Below are 17,132 nucleotides of genomic sequence, written 5' to 3'. Positions count from 1 at the left end.
TGTTCTTATTTTTTGTTTGTTTGTTTGTTTGGTTGGTTGGTTGTGTTTTTTTTGTTTTGTTTGGTTTGGTTTGGTTTTGGTTTTGGTTTTTGCCTTTTGTTTTTGTTTTGTGACAGAGTCTCAATTTATAGACCCAGGCTTGCCTCAAACTTAGATCGTCTGGCCTTAGTCTTCCAAGTACTGGACTTATGCCTAGCCTCAAACAAGGCATTATTATCTTTGCCTTTTAAACCAGAAAATTGTAGCTCAGATAGATACATATCTTACCAGAGACGTATTACAATTAATGGAAGAAGCCAAGATTTGAGTACAGACCCATTTTGCTCACACACTGTGACTGCACCATGTGCATCACACATGCTTCCAGTAATAATGCTAGACTTGGTGAATAGAGTAAAGAGACCTGCCTCTCTTTCATGTGGCTCGCTTCATAGTATTGGGGGTCATGGGTTTAGGTAAGTCTAGTTGGGATTTTGTCAGAGCTGAGGAATAGAATTTTTCTGTGCATTTAACTATTGAGTTTGGCTTTGTTGGTACTATTTCCTATTCAGTGGTCAGTGATTTCCTTCCAGCATGGATGTTTTGAAATGATGATGATTGTTCACTTGCAGAACGGCAAATGGCATTTATCAGGTGCAATGGATGGAAAGGAAGACTTGGACCTCAGAGTTTAAGAAAGTGAAATGGATAGATGAGTTTATAAAGTGATGGAACTGGAGAAATGACTCTTAGTAACTAAAGACAGAGTGAGGCTAAGCCAAGCAGGGTTGGGAGAGACAGCTCAAGAACACTGAACACAGGAGCGAAGTGCACGTGAGAACACTGGAGACCTACTCTGTGAATGAAACTTGGAGACCTCTTTGGAGACTCAAGCTGTCTAAGGTGACTTGCATGAAGCACAATGGTTGTTTTTTATGCTGGAAATGCGTTACAAATGTCATTTACAAAAACAATGTCCTTTTGGCGTGAGTATATATTATACACATAAAAGCCTAGGCTATCTCTCAAGCAAGCACTTTTGTGTAAAATACGAAATTAGGAATTCTTTTTTTTAAATTTTATTTTACAATACTATTCAGTTCTACATAACAGCCACAGATTCCCTTGTTCTCCCCCTTCCTGGCCCCCTCCCCTTCCCCCCAGCCCACCCCCCATTCCCACATCCTCCAGAGCAAGGCCTCCCCTGAGGACTGAGATGGACCTGATAGACTCAGTCCAGGCAGGTCCAGTCCCCTCCTCCCAGATTGAGCCAAGTGTCCCTGCATAAGTCCCAGGTTTCAAACAGCTAACTCATGCAATGAGCACAGGACTCGGTCCACTGCCTAGATGCCTCCCAAAGAGATCAAGCCAATCGACTGTCTCACCTATTCAGAGGGCCTGATCCAGTTGGGGGCCCTCAGCTTTGGTTCATAGTTCATGTGTTTCCATTCTTTGGCTATTTGTCCCTGTGCTTTATCCAACCTTGGTTTCAACTATTCTCGCTCATATAAACCCTCCTCTTTCTCGCTAATTAGACTCCTGGCGCTCCACCCGGGGCCTAGCCGTGGATCTCTGCATCAGATTCCTCAGTCCATGGATGGGGTTTCTGGCAAAACTATTAGGGTGTTTGGCCATCCCATCACCAGAGTAGGTCAGTTCCGGCTTGTCTCTCGACCATTGCCAGCAGTCTTTTGTGGGGGTATCTTTGTGGATTTCTGTGGGCCTCTTTAGCACTTTGTTTCTTCCTTTTCTCATGTGGTCTTCATTTACCATGGTCTCCTATTCCTTGTTCTCCCTCTCTGTTCTTGATCCAGCTGGGATCTCCCACTCTCTTTCCCTCGACCCTTGCCCTTCATTGCTCCCACTCATGTCCAGGTTGTTCATGTAGATCTCAGCCATTTCTCCATCATTGGGCAATCCTCGTGTCTTTCTTGGGGTCCTGTTTTCCAGGTAGCCTCACTGGTGATGTGAGTAGGAGTCCAGTCATCCTTATTCTACATCTAGTATCCTCCTATGAGTGAGTACATACCATATTTGTCTTTCTGAGTCTGGGTTACCTCACTCAGGATGATTTTTTCTAGATCCATCCATTTGCCTGCAAACCTCATGATGTCATTGTTTTTCTCTGCTGAGTAGTATTCCATTGTGTATATGTGCCACAATTTATTTATCCACTTTTCAGTTGAAGGGCATCTAGGTTGTTTCCAGGTTTTGGCTATTACAAACATTGCTGATATGAACATAGCTGAGCAAGTGCTCTTGTGGTATGATTGAGCATTTCTTGGATATATGCCCAAGAGCGGTATAGCTGGATCTTGGGGAAGATTGATTCCCAATTTTCCAAGAAAGCACCATAATTGATTTCCAAAGTGGTTGTACAAGCTTTTATTCCCACCAGCAGTGGAGGAGAGTTCCCCTAGCTACACATCCTCTCCAGCATAAGGTGTCTTCAGTGTTTTTGATCTTAGCCAGTCTGACAGGTGTAAGTTGGTATCTCAGAGTTGTTTTGATTTGCATTTCCCTGATGATTGGGGATGTTGAGCAATTCCTTAAATGTCTTTCAGCCATTTGAGTTTCCTCTCTTGAGAATTCTCTCTTTAGTTCTATAGCCCATTTCTTAATTGGACTGTTGGTCGTTTTGATGTCTAATTTCTTGAGTTCCTTATATATTCTGGATATCAGCCCTCTGTCAGATGTGGGGTTGGTGAAGCTCTTTTCCCATTCTGTAGGCTGTCACTTTGCCTTGTTGACCGTATCCTTTGCTCTACAAAACCTTATCAGTTTCAAGAGGTCCCATTGATTGATTGTTTCTCTCAGTGTCTGTGCTACTGGTGTTATATTTAGGAAGTGATCTCCTATGCCAATGCATTCAAGACTACTTCCTACTTTCTCTTCTAGCAGGTTCAGAGTAGATGGATTTATGTTGAGGTCTTTGATCCACTTGGACTTAAGTTTTGTGCACTGTGACAGATATGGATCTATTTGCAGCCTTCTACACGTTGGAAATTAGGAATTCTTGTTACAGAAGGAACTCCATAATCCAAGAACATCTGGTCTGACTAAAGTCTGTCAGGTAGAGGAAAACTGTTTTCAAAAGTCAGAGTTAACTAAAGATTTGTACAGTTAACAGCAGACCAGGCATAGGACCAGTTCTCCTAACTTCTAATGTAGTAATCTTTCCTGGTTATTATGATTTCTAGAATCTCTTTATTAAATATATTTTATTTTAAGATAATATAATAAATTATATTTTACTTCACACATGAACATAATGTGCTTTGATCATGCCACCCCCACTCCAATTCTCCCTAGCTACCTTCTACATCCCCTCTAACTTATATTATCTTCTTTTTAAATACACCGGCTAGCGGGTTGGCGACGCCTTAACCCAGCACTCGGAGCAAGCAGCAGATCGCTGTGAGTCGAGGCAGCTGGTACGGTGAGCTCAGGAAAGGCACAGCTACGCAGAGAACCCTGTCTGAAAAACAAAACAAAAAACAAACAAAAAAATAACAGCCGGGTGGTCCTGGCACACACCTTTAATCCCAGTACTCGGGAGGCAGAATAAGGCGGATCTCCGTGAGTTCAAGGCCAGCCTGGGCTATAGCGTGAGTTCCAGGAAAGGTGCAAAGCTACACAGAGAAATCCTGTCTCAAAAATAAATAAATAAATAAATAAATAAATAAATAAATAAATAAATAAATAACATACAGAGTTAATGTCTCCCATACAGAGCATAAGCAACCTCCTAGGAGCCAAAACCCTAAAGAAAACTGACTAACCCTCCCTCAGTGGCCATCAACAGTCAATACCTCCTCAGCTAGGACCTTGTGGTCCTAATCCATGCTTGGATTTTGATTGGTTTGGTCTTCTGCAGGTAACCACAGCTGTGGGAGCTCATGACTGAGCAGCCCTGTAATGTCTAGAAGACACTATTTCTCAGTAGTCCTCCCCAACTTCCGGCTCATAAAATCTTTCTTCCTCTTCTTCCACCATGCTCCCATTCTTTATAAGAGAATGTTCTGGTCTGAATAACAGTTCATGCTAATTCAGCATGTAGATGAACTGTGGTTTTTATTCACTCCAGTTTCCCAGTGCCTTTCATGGTGTCATGTTAAATGCAGTCAGCATTGGATCTGCTGCTTTTCTGAATTGTTACCACTGTTTTTGATGGAGCATGGTTGAATTGAAAGATGAAAATACTAAAAGATTTATTTTCCCATCCCATTGCCAAACTGTTCACATATAATTTCACAATTTCTTCACTCTACATGAATGGAGTCTCTTACAGAGAGGAAGGATTCACTAGAAGAAATAAGAATGTGATTTACAACAGTATTTATAAAATAACTGAATTTACGATTATTTTTTTCATGTAATTTTTGCAAATATATTTTCATCTCACCAAATTCTTAAGCACAGGTTAAGAGCAGATATTAACTCTTATTTACTAGTTAAATAACTGATACAGGGACATCTAGGGACTTGCCTAAAACCCACCTACTGGGAGCTGAAGAGATGACTCAGAAGTTGAAACATTTGCCCAGTAAGTGTGAAGACCAGAGTTGGATCTTCAGATGCCCAAATAAAGGTCAAGTGGGAATGATGGCCAACCTGCAGGGAATTCCCCAGGCCAAGCTGGCTAGCAAGACTTGCCATATCAGTGAGCTCTGGGTTTGGTTGTGATATCCTGTCTCAATGAAAAAGGTGCAAAAGCAGGGGAAGATGATTCCCAATGGCAATGTCTGGCTTTCAGATGCAAACACACCTAAACATGTGTTCATCTACACACCTGGCAAATGCATACACATATCACACACATACTGAGAGAGAGAGACAGAGAGAGACAGACAGACAGACAGAGACAGAGAGACACAAAGACAGAGACAGAGAGAGACAGAAAGAGAGAGAATGGAAAAAGAAAGAAAAAAATCAGCCAGTGATGTTCTCTTATCTTGTCATAGGGAAATATAAAATCTACATTTAAACTATGAACTGTCTTAATTAGGAGGGCCATGAGCATCTCAACTTTGTAAGATATCTTCTAGAGTAGGTTAGAACTGAAATTCCAAATAGCTATGTAATGAAATAATTTTTTTCTGGTCAAGTGAGTTTTGAAATGTTGAATGCCAGGGCTAAAAATGCTAATTATGATATAATTAATGCTAAGGTGTTTTTCTGTGAGTAATTAGACCCTGAATCAACTAGCACTGAGGTCCATTACTGTTTGCTTGGTTGTTTTTAAGTCAGAAAACATTGTCAATCAACATGAGAAAGGATAATTGCTTGTTTATTGTAAAAAAAAAATAAATAAAGTAGTTTCTGACTATTCTAAAACTGGCCAACCCATTGGGCATATTAAGGAGAAAAAGAAATATGCATGATTAAAATAAATGTAACTTTGGTAAAAGTGATGAAAAATATCAGTATACATAACAGATGAAGATTGTTAACAATTGGAACAGAAACACTTAAGAACAGATTGTCAGCAATTTAATATGTCATCAAAAGCCTGTTCTTTGAAACTGGTTACAGGTAAACCACCACCTCAGAAGGTTCTAGATTTAGACACTGGTTCCTCACACACAGAGTCCCAATGAGACCAACTTACTATGTCAAATAGATATTAAAATGGTGTTCTGGGGTTGATTAATTTTATAATTTCATGACCATCGATTTACCCATAAATACATTATTTACTGATTACTATGATGTGCCTCTGTGCATTAGTTGGATGGAAACAATATCTAAACATTGTTGGCAAATTTCCTACCAGGAAGGAAATTTTCAGTAAATTGTTATTGAATGTATGAAACAAAATAAGGCTAATAGTAGAAACATTTGCTTTTCATTTCATTTTTTCCTAGTATTAAGATTAAACCCAGCTGTGCAAAAACTACCACAGAGTTACATCTCCAGTCTGTAGCTTTTTCATAACTGTCAAATTTAGTTTGTGTCAACATTTTTAACTCTAAAGTAAATGACAGTGAATGGTCTATCAGAAACATTGGCCTGTCCTCTAGATCATTGAAAGACTGGAGATTAGTGTCTGTGGTCCACATGAGCCCTCGTTCAAAACTCTGCTTAGACTTATTTTATCATTTAAAGGGAAAATACTATGGACTGTTTGTTTAAGACAGAAAGCAAACCAGATAATCTGGTAAGTGTCTGTATGGTTTCTCTTTTGAAATGAAATCAATACTTAGAAATGAAAATGCCACTCTATCTAAGCATAATGCTCACCTTGTTTTCTTTGATCAACACCACCCAGCAGATAGTATACAAAGGAAAATGTTTCCATATTTAATTTTTAAATTCCTTAGTGATGTTGGAAAAGGGTAGGTCACGGGTAGCTATTTCTAAAAAAGGAAATTATATACAGAGATTATAAATGTGAACTCAGGAGTCAGATGCCTTGAGTTAGTAATCCAGCTATCAAGCTGAAAAACTTTACAAAAAAAAATCATGTAATTTATTCATGTTCTGTTCTTTCATCCATAAAACATCTGTAATAGTAGCATCTTCCTAAACAAAAAAATCAGTCTTGGAGATTGCCTAAACTCAAATATGCAAAGTCCTTTAAATAGTACCTGTCAAATATCAGGAACATTAAATTGCTGTTAGTACCATATTTTTGAAAGTCAGCTGTATATTACAGGGAAAGAGAAATTATGCCTGTGAGAAAGGATTTACAAAGCAATTACTTTCAACACATGAAATACTGGTCCCCAGCCTCAGGTCTTCATCTCTAATTTGGTTTCAAGAACAAAATTCTTTCCAAGACAATGCACATACTTCAGTGTCTAATCATGTATGAGAAAACAATCTTCAGTGCCAGGGGTTAAGGCCAATGCTCACAAAGCCCAGCCCCCAAGCCCAACGCTACATCAATGTTCAGATAATAAAGCAGCCACTAAGTATTATATTAAGCTTTACTATTAAATCTTTGAGTGGTTGTCATTAGTCTTCTTAGAGCTATAGACATAGAGTTTATATTCGGGCATAAAGACATAGAACAGATTTTTCCCATTAGAGTAAAATATATATTAGGTGTGGTAATTATTTTCTATTAACCAGCACTGCTATTGGGAGGACCTTATGTTCCTTATGTTGAAGTTTCTTATGTTCTTGAACACTAACAAAATCATTAGAATTTCAAAATAAGAAATATTTCTATTGGTGTGTATGGTTGATATAAACAAGGCTTTCAATAAGACTACACTGTGTGTGTGTGTGTGTGTGTGTGTGTGTGTGTATTTCACACAACAGAAATAGCCTAAGTATATGTCATTACCTTTCTAATCATCAACATAGGCATAAACTTACTTAACTACACTGAGGATTATCAATGTATCAGGAATAAAGAAGTAATTAAATAGGGCAGAACAGTTTCTGTGCTCTAAAAGGCACTGTTGTTTAAATAGGAGAGACCAGCTAATGAGCAATTTTCATCCCAAATAATGAATGACGACTGCTGTGACTCAGGCATCCGCAGAACACCATAGTGTTCCTGAGGCAGGAATCCTGGAGAAGTACCAAAGGCCAGAAAGCTTTCAGAGCCTTAAGTGTGCCCAATTTCTGATGCACCAGAAACACTTCACTAAAGAAGATGGAGACAAAACCAGCCCAAATCCTAAGTATTTCAAACTCTTAAGGTATCACCAAAATAAATAAAAACAAGGATGGCTTTGAAGAATCTGCACAAAGAACCTCTAAGCCCTGGGAATAGTGTATTACTAGGACTGCAGCTTGAAAATGTCCAGCATCCCCCATTTCTGGTGCTGCTCATGTCCCTTGCACACATGGCTCCCTCTGTCCTTCTGCCCTCTGAGCTGGCATGGCCACTGACCCCTGGGGTTACTTTTCCTGAAAAGCATCAGACAAATGCCAGATGGTGACATGTTACAGAGCAACAGTAAGATGTAATGGGGGCACAGGATTCCAGGAACTTAACAGAGCAGGATTCAGTTACTGGCCTTGCCACGCAGACCTCAAGCACACTGTTTAATGTATCTGGGGCAGAGTCTTTATTCTAAAATATATCATAAGATTCCCAAGGAAGTAACTGAAGTTAAATCCGACAAGTAGGAGGAAACATCAAAATAAAAATCAGTGTCCACACCTCTCTCTTTACGTATGAGTACGCTCAGTAAATTCTGTTTTAAGTCAAATTACAATGTGATCTAGCTAGGACAGATCATAGACTGGAGCAAGGGAAACACTTGTCATGATTAGTTGATAAGGAAGAAATAAATATAGAAAGTGGTTAAGAGTTAAAAGCAAAAGGGTGGCCTGTTTTCAAAGCACGCAAGTATAGCTGAAATTTTCTTTGGGCCGCCAATCAGTTCCCAGACAAAGTCACAGAGACTTGTTATTAAGTATGAAAGCTTGGCCTTAGCTTAGGCTTGTCCCACTAGCTCTTTTAACTTAATTTGACCTGTTTCTATTCATCTACAATTTGCCTTGGGGATTTTTACCTTTCTTACCTTCTGTATGTTCTACTCTCCTGCTTCCTCCGTGTCTGGCTGTCCATCCCCTGGTGTCTCTTGGTCTCTTTTTCTTTCTCCCCTGAGCTTAAATTCCTCCTCTTACTCTCTCTACCTGGAAGCTCCACATATACCTCCTCCCTCAATATTGACCATTCGACTTTTTATTAGACCAATCAGGTGCCTTAGGCAGGCAAGGTAAACCAGCAACCCATCTTTACATAAATAAACAAATGCAACACATCTTTACATAGTTTAACAAATGCAATACATCTTTGCATAATTAAACAAATATTCTGCAACACACAAGTTACCTACAAGACCCTTTTCCATCTTGGGAAATGTAGTCACTGTTGTACATGAATTGAGGCGGGGGCAAGTTAAAACTCACAAGCAAATCAGTTCAGAGCAACTTCCATGGACTTAGGTACCTGGGCAGTCGTCTGGTGCTCTCACTGACTTTCTGATGGTTGTACAGTTTATATAATTTATCATCACTCCAGTTTTCATACATAAGTTGAAGATGTCAACAAATACTTAGACTACATAAAGTATAAATTCAATATAGCAATCTATTAAGATCAGCACAGTACCCGGCTTAAGTGCCTAAATCCTAACCACATACTAAATACTGTAAACCAGTGATATTTCCCTTTTTTGATAGTAACTTCCTGGTTTCTTTCAGTTAAACCCCTATGTAATGAACACATTCTAAACAGAGATTTGTATAGAGATCTGACTTTCAGATTCCTGATCTTAGCATAAGACTAGTAAGATACAAACATTTATAATCCAAGACAAATTAACAAGTCTTTTAATGAAGCTTTATATGAAATGTAGGGAAGTGGGAGCCTCAGTTTTGAACAGAGGGCAGAAAAATTGCAGGGAAAAAGATATGAAAGAATATTTGTTTAGAAAGAAGAAAAATGGAACTGTACTATAATGCAAAAAGTTAGATGTCACTTTTCAGATGTGAGCATTATAGGGACCTGAGAAGTGTTTGTGGAGCATGTGATGTATAGACATAGGTCAGTGTTTTTAAAAGAGAAAATGTTATACACAGAAGGTCATGAATGTCATTCTAAAAAATCCTCACATGCTTTGGTCTTAGCAGGGTGCTGTTAGTTGCATGATGTGAATTCTACGAAAATCAGTCTGTAAGCCCTGGTAGGGGAGGGGAAAAGGAAGTGTGAAAAAATAATAGAGACAGGAAATCTTGATGCTCTTATTTAGGGTGGTGACAGCTGAAAGAGGCGATGACCCTTCATCATGTGGCACGTGGAAGATTTTAGAATCAGATAGCTGTGGAAGGATTCCTTATTTCACTGGTGATGAACAAAGCCACAACAAGCTGAGAACCTGTCCAAATCCTCAAAAATGCAGCATAAATGGAGGAAGAAGGGGGCTTATCTGGGCTCCGAGGCCAGCACTGGTTTCCCATGCTCCCACTGTCCTCTTTTAATTTGTATCTGCACATCCCATTTTCTGTGTGAAAACTAGTTCAGATTTCTGGACCTTTGTATAGTAAATATTCATTCTCACATGTTCTTTTGTGGAGACTAAAAATGTTGGTTTATTCTCATAACCCATTCTTGAGTTTCATTTATTCATCTGAATATGTTATAATTAAAGCAACATTGGTTTTAGAAATCATAAAACTTTATACTGTATTTTTGACACTATTATTGCCAATATTCTGAGGAAATATTGTCTACACAGAAAAGAAACTGCCATGGAATATTGTTAAAGCTTGTATAACAGGGAAGAGAAAATGTCCTCATCACAGTGTGCTACCTCTTGACAACTTTCTCAATGGTCAGTCCTATTTCAACAAATGTATTGCTATGTGAAATTTCCCACTCTGTGCATGTGTTCATGTGTGTGTGTGGATATATGTGTACCTATACGTGGAAGCTAGAAGTACGTATCAGTCTTGTTCTTCATTCTCCACTTCATCATTTGCCTTTTTTCTTTTGTGTGTATATGGACTGTGTGTGTAAATGGGTACACATGTGCAACAGCACTTGTGTGGAGGTCAGAGGACAGCTAGAGTTTGGGACTTGCCTAGCAAGCTAGAGAACTTCAGAGATTCCCCTGGTTCTGCCTCCCATCTCTCTATCAGATCACTGGGATTTAGAGAGGTGTCTAATACAGTCAGCTTTTATGTGGATTCTGTGTGATTTTATGAGACTCACAGAGGATCCCGGCTGTGATCCTCTTGGTTGCTCAGAATGTGTTTTATCTGCTGAGCAATATCCCCAGCTTCTCCATTTTAATTTTTGAGGCAAGGTCTCTCACTGAGCCAGGAGGTAGACTGTTGATCAGAAGACATCAGTTCCCCCTAGCCCCCCTCTCCACCTCAGCACTGGGATTACAGAAAAGGCCACATTGGATTATTTTTCACATGGGTACTAGGGATCCAATTCAGGTCCTCATACTTTCAGCAGTTTATTGGCTGAGCCATTTCCTCAGCCCTAAATTCTCCCTTGTATATGAGTTGGGGATATTTGTCAAAATGGCTTTTAGACTTTCCTTTTTTAAGTTTCTTATTAATCTAAAAATGTTCCTTTGAACAATTTGCATAATTATGTTCTTTGACTTCTTGTGGCATTACTCATAGCAAAACCAAGATAACTTGGTTGAATTTTTTATGCAAGTGTAGCTCTTCAAAAGTGAGGATACTGTTTATGTTTAAACAATCCTATGGCCATGGAGCTTCATCCTTCCTCCTTATAATTTTTACTCTCTAAATAACACGTTACTGTTTGCTGGACAGCTGCAATTAAACAACCAAAAGACATCTCAATTGAATAGTTGTAAAACAGAATCTTTGATCACTCCCTACCAGGTTTTTCCCAGCATTCTTCTTCCTAGGAAATGGCCCTGCTGCCCTACTGCTTGGACTGCAAATCCTTGAAATGAACTTTTATTGCTTTCTCTTCTTCAGTGACCATCCACCAAATTCCTATCATGTCTCCACAACTATAACCATAACTAGTGAGTTCTCTATAGCTCTAGTTCTGGGTCACCTAACAGTCATCTCCTCTTTTGGACTGAGTGGATCTGCAGAGCAAACCTACATTTGAATTGGAAAGTTCTTCCTTCCCGCATTTAGTTTGAGCCATGCACTTGCACCTGTTACATGTGAATACACATTTTGTTAAGTTTTGAAGGACATTCAAATTTTCACTCTACCTCTATTTTAGAATTCCTGCTGTCTATCCTCAATTTCACACCCATAGTGATCTTGGTAAAACATATATTGAGTTCTGTTTTACCTCTGTTTCATCTCTCAAATGTTTCCAGTTTTACTTGCATAAAATCCGAGCTCCAAACGTTGATTCCCGTTTTCTGCTGTGTCTGCCTTTCTGACATCATCTCAGGTTACTTTCTCAGGTTATTTACATACAATTACATGGCATCTAAGCTAGGTTTGCTTAAGGTATAGGGAATCCAGTCATTGAAATACTACCACTTTCTTCTTCAGACAATGTAGTTTTTCCAATATTCTTTCTTAATTTTTTATCTGCCTTCCTCATCTAAAAAATATCTATGACATTAAGGTCTCTGTTTAATCATAACCTGAACACTGACTTGTATAATCAGGTGGGCTCTCAATAGATATTTATTAAAGAAAACAGTAAGCAAATCATCCAATAGTGCTGTGTATGTTGAGTGGCCCTTTGTGGAGACAGTACTACTGCCTCAAGAGGATCTTCTAGGATTCTGAATCCACCATGGCCACAAAATAGTCCCAATACAGGAACCAACATGTCTTCTACCAGGTGGAGAGCAAAGTGAATGCTCCCCAGTGGGGATAACCATGTCCTTAATATCAGCTTGCTGAAAGCAAGTAAGCTACCTGTCCTAGATAAGATTCCATGGTGGATTGCACCAATATGCCACTAAAACCCATACATAACTATAGATTTTTATTTTTAAAACTGACTTGAGAAAAATCAACATTACACAGCAAATGTGATCTTTTAAAATAACTTGCTTTCCATGGGCTCTGTGCTCCAAAAGTTACCATTTTCTTTTCTTTTAAATTGCTCTATCATTCTCACTCACAAGTTCCTTAGTACATAGTAATTATAAGAATCAATCTGTTCTTTTGAAAACCACTTCTCTACTGTTCGGGTAATTTCCCTTCTCAGTATGGCTGCATAAAACAGGTTGGCTCACAATTAAGGAATAAAATATCTATACTTGCCTATGTGCACAGTTTTAAATCTTCAAGATTTCATTTTAAATGCTATCAAAATCTGTGTGACTTTTCCTATTATGTGCACATAAAATTCTATGTATGTTTTTCCAAATTAGCACATCTCGTCTGCTAACTTTCTTACATTCAAAAGCAACTTCTGTTGCTAAGCATCTCCGAAATGAAAAGACACTTCTGAAGACAAGCATGACAGAAAAAAATTGTGATTTAATCCAGTGTACTTGGGTATTAAAAGACAAAAACTGATGACACAGAAAGAAGCTAAATGACCTTTTAAGAAAAAAATGGAGACACTGACATCAAAGGGATAGAAAATTATTCCTAATCTTGAAAACAAGTAAGGTATTGAAACAGGCTTCTACAGAAACACGGATGACTATTATACAGCTACAAAAATTGGCTAATGTGAGAAAGACAAAAAGACCTAGATATTAGTAATAGAATTTTTTTAATTCACATATTAATTCATTGTTTCTGTGTACCAATGCATGTTCATCTCCTTGGATGTCATTATTATATTAGCAAGCACTAATGGCAATATAGGAAGTATGATCAGACCACAGCCTAAAGATTTTAGTTTGGAAAAGCATCAGACCCATTCTAGATAACTAAAAAAAAAAAAAAAAAAAAAAAAAAGGAGCATGCAATAATTTCCTGGAAAAAAAAAGGTGCTAGGGAATTAAGGTGAGTGTCAAGAAGTATAAGAAGTATGTTGCTAACATTATGCAAGGACGTTGGACAACTTTAGACAGCAGCCATCCTTATCTGCAGAGGATCCATTCCAGGAAGATCTGAGGCTACCTGAAGCTGTTTATAGAAACCCTGTATGCATTTTCTTTGTATACAGGCTTATGATAAGGTTTAACTTAGGAATTAGACACAGTGAGAGATTAGCAACATCACCACTAATAAATTTGGACAATCATCACATCCTATAATAAAAATTGTTGTAAGCTTTTGCATTTTATCCATAGATTTTCTGCTTAATATTTTTAAGTCACAGATAACTGAAGTCACAGATAGAAAAAAAAATGTGCATAAGGGGACCAAAGTACTAATCTCTATTCCAGGTACTATGTCATCTTCTTTACAATAGTGAATCTCTTCTTATCAACTGACTGGCAGTGGTGGGCACTCCCAACACAGCCAATTTCACAGTTAAGAAAACTGAATCTAAGAAGCACTTCCAACGTCATCTCTGGAACAAGCAAACATACTGTTTCTAGAACCTCCTAGTCACCTGAAAGCCATCCGACTCCACTGTTTTTATTACACTGGCAAACTTCTAGGCATTCTTTCCCACTTTCCCATGCACATGCACTGAAAATAATACCTTCATCTTTTGGCTATATCTTTGCTAATACAGTTGAGCATGGTCTACATGTGATCAGCTCAGACACAAACATCCAATGGGGAAATATGTCTCTGCTAAGGAAGGCTAACTTCATTTTCAGATTGATTGTATTGTTAAAAAAAATTGCACACTTGTAATTTCATGAGCATTTATGAATTTATGAAAAGGGGGATCATCAAATATTATCTGGATGGGCACTGAAGATCTCAAATCTGACTCCCATGTACAAAATATATGCAGAAGAATCAAGAAATTTTCCAGAAAAAAAGACAGAAAGTAGATGGGGAAATCTGATTAAAGGTGAAATATTTAGCCGGGTGGTGGTGGCACATGCTTTAGTCCCAGCACTCGGGAGGCAGAGCCAGGCGGATCTCTGTGAGTTCAAGGCCAGCCTGGTCTCCAAAGCGAGTTCCAGGAAAGGCGCAAATCTGCACAGAGAAACCCTGTCTCGAAAAAAAAAAAAAAAAAAAAAAAAAAAAAAGGTGAAATATTTAGCATTGAAATAGAGAAAATCTTTCAAATTTTATAGAAACCACACATTTAAGATAAAACCTGTTTATACTAATTAATGCATATTTTAACTGAAGAGTAATAAACACAGAACAACCACAAGCTAACAGTAATCCTTTAAATTGATGCTAGTCATAATTCATTATCTGAACCATTTATTTCTGTTTAATTTTTGGAAAGGAGGAAAGAATGGTGTTTAATACATAAGACTTTGGAATAAGCTGGGTTCACCATCTAACTACCACTTGCTGTTATAAATGTTTATCACCTATACAAACAAGGACAACAATATGACCTATCTGCTGAACAATAATATTTAAATTAAGTTAAAATCAGTGAATCACATTAATTTCCAAAACAAAATTATCTGGCATGTAGGATCTGATATATTTACTAAATTAAAGATAAAATGTATTACTGTAGATTGAAATGGAAATTTCAGTCACACTTATACACCAGGGAGAACTGTTTTATAGGTCATGATGGAAAGCTACTGTTACTGTATACCAGGTTAGGAAGGAATGTGAAGAAATAACCAGCTGTTTGGAGCCATCAAATGATAATGGATAAGATAAAAAACATAAATATTTCAATGCAATGTTTTGTTCTGTGAAAACCACCCACTTGAAAACCAGAGAAACAAACCATATTAATCACCATTCATCACTAATTTTCCAATAAACCTAATGCCTACTTCATTACAAAAAATAAGACTTTCTGAAAATAGAAAGTGTAATTCTATCTTGCATATTTAATATTTAAACAAATAGCCAGAAATCATTACTGGTTAATCATGTTCTTATAAAAAAATATTTCCTATTTGGCTATGTAAACATTCTGTATTCCACAAACATCAAAACCTTAAACTAAAGAAGGGGTTGTGTGCAGGTGGGGGAGGGGGTGGGCCGTCCATGGAGGCAAGAGACTGACATGTGTATCTTCCTCACTCACTCTCCACCTTATTCTTGAGATGTGGTTTCTCACTGAAATGAGCTGCATCAATTCTCCTAGACTGTTTGGTCAGTATGCTTCAGGAATCCTCTTCTCTTTACCTCCCAAACCCTGGGATTAAGAGTGTTGTGTGGCAAGTTTATTACATGGATAGTGGGGATCAAACTTAGATCCTCACATATGCAGAAAAAGCAGTATAATGATTGCTCCATCTGTCCAATGCCAAACTAAACTTTTTTGAATGATACATAAGTCTGTAATGGTAGCTTTGACAGGTTTGCAATTAAGCAAAGAATTCACATTTTTTTTTTTTTGCAAACTGCGAGTAGCTGGCTCTCAAGGCTTTTTTCCCCCTGGATGGCCAAGCATATGTCATGTTCTCTATATGATACCTAACACCTATGTAATGAGAACCTGGAGCATTATAGGTTGAATATAAAACAAAATGTTAGAAACTACAAGGTGACTGACTGGTTTAAGGGTAGCCAAACAGATGGCCAATGAAATTAAAATTTCAGATAAACAATGAATAATTTTCAGTGTATTTATCAATCATTAAATGGGATATTCTTACAATGAAAAATTGGTCATTACAATCCAAAATTCTTATTTCACTGGTTAGCATGCATTTTTTGATAAGTCTTGTAACTCCAATATAATTACTGTAATACATTAAGTTTTACACATTTATTCAGTTAGTTTTTTATTGGTAAGTAGTTATTGGCCATTAAAACTACTAAATGACGCATTGAATATTACTATGTGCTAGTAATAGTTTTATGCTCTGGGGACTCAGAAATAAATAACATTGACAGATTCTTATTTCCTTAAGTGTTTATTGCAGCGATAGTTTATAGAAGATGAAAACTAAATTCGCTATTTGTTAGTTTTGCTAACATAATGTTAATTTGCAAAGTAATTTTGATTAATAAGTGCTATTGAGGAAAAAAGGTAGATGACAAGGTTGAGGATGGATCAATGTCCACCATGGCTAGAGGGTACAGGACAGTCCCATTAATGATAGAGAAATGCTCCTCAAGAGCTGGGGAAAGGACATGAGAGGAAGAAGGAGCCACAGATGCAAAGGACCATGGGAAGGAGTACATTTCACTCTCACAGGATAAGCATGAAGAATCTGAGTGTGGTCAGCAGCAAGCTTAGGAGTGGTAGGAGTGTGGAACTACAAGAGTCAGACTCTGAGACAAAGGCCAGACATTGAGGAAAGTTCCATTCCACAGTGTAGCTCTTGGATTTTGTTCATGCTAGACACTTGGGTTTGGTGAGAACGGCAACCAACAGGACGCTTACAGTGGGGAGTGAAATGAGTTAGAATATTTCCAGAAGTCTCCTTGTGATGTTAGTGGTGACAGAGTGGATAAGAGGATTGGTAAGTGAAGAGAAAGGTGGAAAAACTAGGCGAAGAGTGACAGGTGAGAGCGGCCTGGCAAGGTAGATAATAACTAAGAGGCATTCTGTGAATGTCAAACCCACAGCACTTTAAGAATGCATTTTACTCTGCCCCACAGAGGGGCCATGACAGAAGGGGAAATTTTCACAGATTTCAAACTTCAAGATGTACTGATTCTATTTGTCCTATTTACAAAAATAGATTGTCTCCTGTGTCTTT

The 17,132-nt window shown here is 38.0% G+C and overlaps 1 protein-coding gene across 1 annotated transcript in view; it reads left to right on the top strand.

The window, feature by feature from the left end:
- Plppr4 (phospholipid phosphatase related 4) overlaps positions 1-17,132 on the top strand; it is a 41,292-nt gene that overhangs the window by 6,363 nt on the left and 17,797 nt on the right. The gene's annotated exons all lie outside the window — the stretch shown is intronic.

This window comes from Peromyscus leucopus, chromosome 6 (genome assembly GCF_004664715.2).
Source record: "Peromyscus leucopus breed LL Stock chromosome 6, UCI_PerLeu_2.1, whole genome shotgun sequence".
In the NCBI taxonomy this organism is placed as follows: domain Eukaryota; kingdom Metazoa; phylum Chordata; class Mammalia; order Rodentia; family Cricetidae; genus Peromyscus; species Peromyscus leucopus.
This window is presented reverse-complemented; position numbering and strand designations above follow the sequence as displayed.